The following is a 9,256-nucleotide window of genomic DNA, read 5'->3' on the forward strand; positions in this document are numbered from 1 at the left end:
CAGGAATGGTAGCCGCGCAACAGGCGAGGGCAGCAACGGCGAAGAGCACACTGATGGTGTTCATCCCAACAGCGATTCCGGCAATGGTCCGCCACCACTTCCCGAGAATCCGACGCTAGCCCAAGTGATGGCACATCAGACTCAGATGATGGCAGCCATGATGCAGCAGATGCAGCAGCAGCACCAGTAGATGCACCAGAGGATGCTGCAGCACGCCGAACAACAGCACCAGCAGTTTGGTCCCCCTCCCCCTCAGTCCAAGTTGCCAGAGTTTCTACGTGTCAGGCCACCCACTTTCTCCAGCACCACCAACCCTATGGAGGCGAATGATTGGCTCCATGCCATAGAGAAGAAGCTGAATCTCCTGCAGTGCAATGATCAGGAGAAGGTTGCTTTCGCCACACACCAGCTTCAAGGTCTTGCGTCAGCTTGGTGGGACAATCACATGGCCACCCGCCCGCCAGGCACTGAAGTCACTTGGGCAGAGTTCTGTCGTAGCTTCAGGAAGGCGCAGGTGCCAGATGGGGTCGTGGCACAAAAGAAGAGAGAATTCCGAGCACTCCACCAGGGCAACAGGACGGTGACGGAGTATCTCCATGAGTTCAATCGCCTCGCGCGATATGCACCGGAGGATGTCCGTACTGACGCCGAGAAGCAGGAAAAATTCCTAGCAGGTCTGGATGATGAGCTAACCAACCAGTTGATATCTGGAGATTACGCCGATTTCGAAAGGCTGGTGGACAAGGCAATCCGTCAGGAGGATCAACGCAACAAGATGGACAGGAAGAGGAAGGCCGCTCAGTTCAGGGCACATCAGGGAAGTCACCAGAGGCCGCGCTTCGCTACCGGGCAGCAGGGTGGACCTACCACCATGATCGTCCGCCAGTACCGCCCGTTCAACCCTAGCAACTTCCCCCAGGGCGCCAGTGGCAGTCAGAACCACCATGGAGGTCAGCCCAACCGTGGTGCAGCTCCACGCCCACCAGTGGCACCGGCACAGTCAGGCCCGTCCGCGCAAGCCAAGAAGGAGACTGGAACAAAACCAGGGTCCTGCTTCAACTGTGGCGAGCTTGGCCACTTCGCTGACAAATGCCCGAAGCCTAGGCGTGCCGGGTTAAGGTTTGTCCAGGCTCGTGTCAACCACGCATCTGCGGAGGAGGCACAAGCAGCACCGGAGGTCGTACTGGGTACGTTTCCTGTTAACTCAATCCCTGCAACAGTACTTTTTGATTCTGGTGCAACGCATTCTTTCATTTCAAAGAAGTTTGTCGGGATGCATGGGTTAATAAGAGAGGAACTTAGCACACCAATGCGGGTTCATACCTGTCACGCCCGGAAATTCACTAGTAATTTCCGAACTAATTTGTGCATAAAATCCTCGTCCAGGAATCAGCCGAGGTACACAAACTGACAATTTAATATACAAATCCATCTTAATAATGACGTTACATACTTACAAAAGAAAAGAAAACAGCAGCGGAATTAACGGTCTAGCGATGGCTTCAGCTCCACTCCCACAGGCAGCTCAACTGGGGTATAAGCCAAACGTCTTCTCCTTCTGGATCCTTTATCTTCAACTGAGGTTTGATGATTATTGCAAGATGAGCATATGACATACTCAACAAGCCACACAGCAAATATGCAAGTGCACAAGGATACCAAAGGATGGCATAATATAGGCTCATTTGCGAAAGCAGCATTTAGCAAAGAGTTAAGAGTAGTAAAACAGTAGAGTAATTAATTAAAAATTTTAATCAACACTGAACAGCACACCCATGCTGCACAGGCCCAACCATCCTGAACAACCATACCCGGCTGTACAGATCTAACTCCAAACCAGGAGCTAAGCAAATTGTTACCAGTTATAACATCCATAATTATTGTGAGAGGTGTGAGACTAATCACGAAAAACATTGCTCAACCCGCCCATAACCGCGGGCACGGCTATTCGAATAGTTTTACTCTGGCCAGAGGTGTACCACTGTACCCACAAGACACAACCCCACATCATGTCACCATGTGCCTCAATACCACCACGGTACCTCGGAAAGGAGTTGTGACAATACCCCTTGCACAACATAATCCATTACAGCGCACCTTTCCTGGATCATAATCACCCCCTTATAAACAAGGCATGGACTCCCCAGCGACCCCCGTGGACTTCTCGCCACTTCTCAGTCTGGCGCACTCTAATGAATCACGCTACACAAAAGATAAAGCCGTTGCCCACGCTGGCTTGTGGTTGGCACGATAAATGTTTCACAACAGTAGCTCGCGAACCGGTCCTTAATTGTCATGAGCACGACTCTCAAAACCATGTGCTCACAACCCACCATTATCAAGTTTTAGTTGGCAAGTAATTAATTAACCAATCACGATTGACCATCGTGAACTATCATTAAGCCATCCTTAAATAATAGTGAGTCATAAGTTATCCCAATAGTGTGCTAATGTTTCTAAGCATGGCTAAGCAATCATAACTAATATCTAGCTGAACCAATATATAAAGCCCAACTAGTCAAGTTATAATAACCCAAGGTATCAAGGAATAAAGTAATCAATGCAAATTGGCCATAACAAAGGAATAAGTTCACACCACCCGGTGACATTCGAAAATAAATGCACAGTTGAAATAAATAGAGAATTTAAATATAGGATCAACATGCTCAAAGGATTGTGTTTAGGATCTGTGTGACTTGCCTTGCAATAATCGGTCTTCAAGTAATCTTCTTGATCACTTCCGACGCACTCACGAACCTTCGCAACGACGGAAACGACAAGCTAACACGCAAAACGAAGAAAAAGACTAATAAAAACCAAATAAACAGTACATATAAAGTAAACAAACATGTAGATCATGATTTTAGATGAATTTAGCAACTTGAACCACTCAAAACCGAGTTACGATGATTTAGTTATGAATTTCCGAAGATTTAATCTATTAGAAAAACAGGAAAAAGAAAAACGATGATGACATCATGATGACCTCATCAATGGCCGGACCAAGATGGCGACCTCGCCGGAGATTGGATGGTCGGCTGCGACTTTGGAGGACATGTACACGTAGAGGACGACGAGACGAACCCAACGGTACTCACCCTCGAACCAAACGACGAACGACGACGGCCGGCGACGAGGTCTAGCGGCGGCACGGCTTCGGTCGACGGCGGCGACGGGACTCCGGTGACCGGCGACAGCGGGGAGAGAGCGGCCGGGCTTCTCCACACCTCGGCGCACCTTACGGCGGTGACGGCGACCGGCGGCGACGACGGAGGCGGCGGCGCGACGCGGATGGAGCTCGGCCGGCGACGACGGCGGGGTGGAGCACGTGGCGGCAGCGCTACGACGCACGGGAGACCACGGGAGAGGGGGCAAACGAAAGAGGAGGACTAGGGGGTCCTATTTATAGCCTTGGATTGAAGAGATCGGACTCCTCCCGCAAGAAATCGATCCGGGAAATCAAAAACTCGGTTTTGGAGATAAACTCGAAAACGAGTTTGATTCGGATAAGATACTCAACGATTTGCTCCGATTTTTGGGGGTAAAGATAGAGGAGGATAAGAGGAATATTTCCCCTCAACTAATTTTAGAAAAACACAAGGGAAAAGGTCAGATTTGGAGGGGAAAACCGCGGCTATACAGGTACTGTGCGGCTGGCTCGGGCTCTGTCTCCAGCCGGCTGGAGATTGAAGATGACACTGTAGCAGGGAGGCAAACTAGACTTTTTGCTGGGCTTCTACTTCTTGGCCCGATTGAAAAAGGGACACAAAGCAGACTTTGGAGGAGGGATAAGGCCAGCCGAAAGGAAGGGAGAATGGGCCGAGGATAGAAGCTGAACTTTTCCTATTTCGGCCCGAAAAGGAGAAGGGGATTTTAAATACTTTTCCAATTAAATTAATCACTGAAATGATCTTTGAATTGTTAAAAATACTTCCTATGCTCAAATAATTCCAAGAAAAATCTTGAAAATACTTGGACACTCAAAGTACTTAACAAAATTATAATTAGACCATTTAATGATTAATTTAATATGTGGGTAATTACTGAAATGCTCTTTGTAAGATTAAAATTAGGAATTGAGCTCCGAAAAATCCGAGAAAATTCCAGAGAGTATAATTAACCATGGAGAATTTAATAAAAATTAAATCCATCCATGCTTTATATTTAGGAAATTTTATTTCCCACATTTAACTTCACTTGTAAATTAATGAACATTTAATATAAATTCTATTATTAATTTATTAAATAATTTATAAATCCTGAAACGAAAATCAGGATGTGACAAATCTACCCCCCTTACAAAGAATCTCGTCCCGAGATTCGGAACGGCTAGAAAGAAAAAGGCATAGGTAAACTGCAGTCTATCTTATTCCATAACTCCGATAATTATTCTAAGGTTTTAAAGAAAGCTACTGCTGCTTTGGAACTGATGGCTGAGCTGTATCCCTTGAGACGCAACCGGCACTGCATTTGCTCCTGTGAGGACAATGTTGTTGACTTGGCCTTGTGGCTGTTGACGCTTCGGCTTCGGACACTCTTTTACGAAGTGACCTGGCTCATAACAATTGAAACACACCCGATGCTCCCTTCCATTACTGTTATCTTCTTGAGACTGATCCTGCTGAAATGACACTGATTGAGTAGCTTGCTCATCATTGTCTTCATTGCTTGCATTAGTCTCTGAGTTGATCTCACCACTGATGCCCAACTGTTGTGACTGTTCTTGACCTGCAGAAAAAGATTCACCAATTTGGAGTGGCTTGATACGCTGCCTCTGGCTACTATCCTGTGCCTCCTGGAATACAATCATTTTCCTTTTACGGTTATCCATCCTGTTATTCTTGTCTTCAAGTCGAATTGCTTTGTCAACCAGCTGCTGAAAATCAACATAGTCATGGGAGATCAACATAACTGACAGCTCATCCTTTAAGCCTTCCAAAAACTTCTCCTGCCTTTCCTCGTCAGTACGCACATCTTCTAGAGCATAGCGAGCTAGACGATTGAACTCATGAAGATATTCCGTCACGGTACGATCCTTTTGCTTAAGTGCCCGGAACTCACGCTTCTTCAAAGCAACAACACCTGCAGGTATGTGTGTCTTCTTGAATCCTTCGATAAACTCTTCCCAAGTGATTGGTTGTCGTTCTGCTCTGTTCATCCGGAAATGATCCCACCATTCTGATGCAGATTAGAAAAGGTAGAAGGAGAGGGGTTACACTAAAGACAAGACCTTAATCCAGGTTAACACTGATCTGATATGTGTAGACCATTATATTGTTCAAGTTGATTAAGCAAGCAACCTAGTATAGTCACACACTCATCAATGAACTTCTCCAATGATGGGAATGCAACCATACCTACACACAAAGCAAACAACAAACGTTCTACTCTACTAACTATTCTTCAAAGACACTTTGGCGGCATAGGTTCTAAGGTAGGATCCAAACTTCATTCCATCTTGACCACTTGACACTTCAGATCGACCATCACCTTCTTATTCATCGATCCACTTGACTTAACCTCCATAAGTAGACCACATTGGCGTCTTCAAGTTTCAACAACTAGTTTCAGAACTACTCAAGTTGAAAGAGAGAGGGGAGAGGATGATAAAATGATTTATAGAGAATTCTAGAGAAGGAAGAAAGGAGAAATTTTCACAAATCCTGTTTTCGGAAAACTAGTCCTTAAGGTTTGACCATTTGGCTTATCCTACAGTCGAGATGGCTCTGATACCAACTTGTCACGCCCGGAAATTCACTAGTAATTTCCGAACTAATTTGTGCATAAAATCCTCGTCCAGGAATCAGCCGAGGTACACAAACTGACAATTTAATATACAAATCCATCTTAATAATGACGTTACATACTTACAAAAGAAAAGAAAACAGCAGCGGAATTAACGGTCTAGCGATGGCTTCAGCTCCACTCCCACAGGCAGCTCAACTGGGGTATAAGCCAAACGTCTTCTCCTTCTGGATCCTTTATCTTCAACTGAGGTTTGATGATTATTGCAAGAATGAGCATATGACATACTCAACAAGCCACACAGCAAATATGCAAGTGCACAAGGATACCAAAGGATGGCATAATATAGGCTCATTTGCGAAAGCAGCATTTAGCAAAGAGTTAAGAGTAGTAAAACAGTAGAGTAATTAATTAAAAATTTTAATCAACACTGAACAGCACACCCATGCTGCACAGGCCCAACCATCCTGAACAACCATACCCGGCTGTACAGATCTAACTCCAAACCAGGAGCTAAGCAAATTGTTACCAGTTATAACATCCATAATTATTGTGAGAGGTGTGAGACTAATCACGAAAAACATTGCTCAACCCGCCCATAACCGCGGGCACGGCTATTCGAATAGTTTTACTCTGGCCAGAGGTGTACCACTGTACCCACAAGACACAACCCCACATCATGTCACCATGTGCCTCAATACCACCACGGTACCTCGGAAAGGAGTTGTGACAATACCCCTTGCACAACATAATCCATTACAGCGCACCTTTCCTGGATCATAATCACCCCCTTATAAACAAGGCATGGACTCCCCAGCGACCCCCGTGGACTTCTCGCCACTTCTCAGTCTGGCGCACTCTAATGAATCACGCTACACAAAAGATAAAGCCGTTGCCCACGCTGGCTTGTGGTTGGCACGATAAATGTTTCACAACAGTAGCTCGCGAACCGGTCCTTAATTGTCATGAGCACGACTCTCAAAACCATGTGCTCACAACCCACCATTATCAAGTTTTAGTTGGCAAGTAATTAATTAACCAATCACGATTGACCATCGTGAACTATCATTAAGCCATCCTTAAATAATAGTGAGTCATAAGTTATCCCAATAGTGTGCTAATGTTTCTAAGCATGGCTAAGCAATCATAACTAATATCTAGCTGAACCAATATATAAAGCCCAACTAGTCAAGTTATAATAACCCAAGGTATCAAGGAATAAAGTAATCAATGCAAATTGGCCATAACAAAGGAATAAGTTCACACCACCCGGTGACATTCGAAAATAAATGCACAGTTGAAATAAATAGAGAATTTAAATATAGGATCAACATGCTCAAAGGATTGTGTTTAGGATCTGTGTGACTTGCCTTGCAATAATCGGTCTTCAAGTAATCTTCTTGATCACTTCCGACGCACTCACGAACCTTCGCAACGACGGAAACGACAAGCTAACACGCAAAACGAAGAAAAAGACTAATAAAAACCAAATAAACAGTACATATAAAGTAAACAAACATGTAGATCATGATTTTAGATGAATTTAGCAACTTGAACCACTCAAAACCGAGTTACGATGATTTAGTTATGAATTTCCGAAGATTTAATCTATTAGAAAAACAGGAAAAAGAAAAACGATGATGACATCATGATGACCTCATCAATGGCCGGACCAAGATGGCGACCTCGCCGGAGATTGGATGGTCGGCTGCGACTTTGGAGGACATGTACACGTAGAGGACGACGAGACGAACCCAACGGTACTCACCCTCGAACCAAACGACGAACGACGACGGCCGGCGACGAGGTCTAGCGGCGGCACGGCTTCGGTCGACGGCGGCGACGGGACTCCGGTGACCGGCGACAGCGGGGAGAGAGCGGCCGGGCTTCTCCACACCTCGGCGCACCTTACGGCGGTGACGGCGACCGGCGGCGACGACGGAGGCGGCGGCGCGACGCGGATGGAGCTCGGCCGGCGACGACGGCGGGGTGGAGCACGTGGCGGCAGCGCTACGACGCACGGGAGACCACGGGAGAGGGGGCAAACGAAAGAGGAGGACTAGGGGGTCCTATTTATAGCCTTGGATTGAAGAGATCGGACTCCTCCCGCAAGAAATCGATCCGGGAAATCAAAAACTCGGTTTTGGAGATAAACTCGAAAACGAGTTTGATTCGGATAAGATACTCAACGATTTGCTCCGATTTTTGGGGGTAAAGATAGAGGAGGATAAGAGGAATATTTCCCCTCAACTAATTTTAGAAAAACACAAGGGAAAAGGTCAGATTTGGAGGGGAAAACCGCGGCTATACAGGTACTGTGCGGCTGGCTCGGGCTCTGTCTCCAGCCGGCTGGAGATTGAAGATGACACTGTAGCAGGGAGGCAAACTAGACTTTTTGCTGGGCTTCTACTTCTTGGCCCGATTGAAAAAGGGACACAAAGCAGACTTTGGAGGAGGGATAAGGCCAGCCGAAAGGAAGGGAGAATGGGCCGAGGATAGAAGCTGAACTTTTCCTATTTCGGCCCGAAAAGGAGAAGGGGATTTTAAATACTTTTCCAATTAAATTAATCACTGAAATGATCTTTGAATTGTTAAAAATACTTCCTATGCTCAAATAATTCCAAGAAAAATCTTGAAAATACTTGGACACTCAAAGTACTTAACAAAATTATAATTAGACCATTTAATGATTAATTTAATATGTGGGTAATTACTGAAATGCTCTTTGTAAGATTAAAATTAGGAATTGAGCTCCGAAAAATCCGAGAAAATTCCAGAGAGTATAATTAACCATGGAGAATTTAATAAAAATTAAATCCATCCATGCTTTATATTTAGGAAATTTTATTTCCCACATTTAACTTCACTTGTAAATTAATGAACATTTAATATAAATTCTATTATTAATTTATTAAATAATTTATAAATCCTGAAACGAAAATCAGGATGTGACAATACCCCAGGGAATAGCTCCACTTCGGTTCAATTCAGCCCTTCTATAACAATAGAAATTCAAAGATCACCATTTCTAGCTAACCTCATTCTTCTCGAATTCAAAGACCTAGATGTCATTCTTGGGATGGATTGGCTAACCAAGTTCAAGGGAGTCATTGATTGTGCGAATCGCACAGTCACCTTGACCAACGAGAAGGGAGAAACAGTAGTGTACAAATCACCAGACTCACCAAAGCAAGGGGTCTCCTTGAATCAGATTAGGCGGAAATCCAGTGGTCACCGTGGAGAAGAATTTGAGGAAATTGGAAGATATCCCCATAGTCTGCGAGTATCCAGAAGTGTTCCCCGAAGACCTCACTACCATGCCACCCAAGAGAGAGATTGAATTCCGGATTGACTTGGCACCGGGAACCGCTCCAATTTACAAGAGACCGTACAGAATGGCGGCCAACGAACTAGCAGAGGTCAAGAAGCAGGTTGATGAGCAGCTGCAGAAAGGGTACATTCGACCAAGTACTTCACCTTGGGGTGCTCCGGTCATTTTTGTGGAGAAAAA

At 45.2% G+C, this 9,256-nt stretch overlaps 2 long non-coding RNA genes across 3 annotated transcripts; both read right to left on the reverse strand.

The window, feature by feature from the left end:
* Nucleotides 1-1,298: 1,298 nt before the first annotated feature.
* On the reverse strand, nt 1,299-3,705 carry LOC136355839 (uncharacterized). The gene is made up of 3 exons (XR_010740327.1): nt 3,099-3,705; nt 2,701-2,781; nt 1,299-1,577 (listed from the first exon to the last, which is right to left on the reverse strand). It is a non-coding gene; the product is annotated as an uncharacterized lncRNA (long non-coding RNA).
* Nucleotides 3,706-5,764: 2,059 nt separating this feature from the next.
* Nucleotides 5,765-8,120, reverse strand: LOC136355840 (uncharacterized). Of its 2 annotated transcripts, XR_010740329.1 has the most exons (3): nt 7,514-8,120; nt 7,116-7,196; nt 5,765-5,991 (listed from the first exon to the last, which is right to left on the reverse strand). It is a non-coding gene; the product is annotated as an uncharacterized lncRNA (long non-coding RNA). The 2 variants fall into 2 exon arrangements; XR_010740328.1 differs by having other exon boundaries at nt 5,765-7,196.
* Between the last annotated feature and the right edge of the window lie 1,136 nt (nt 8,121-9,256).

Source organism: Oryza sativa, chromosome 3 (genome assembly GCF_034140825.1).
Source record: "Oryza sativa Japonica Group chromosome 3, ASM3414082v1".
In the NCBI taxonomy this organism is placed as follows: Eukaryota; Viridiplantae; Streptophyta; class Magnoliopsida; order Poales; family Poaceae; genus Oryza; species Oryza sativa.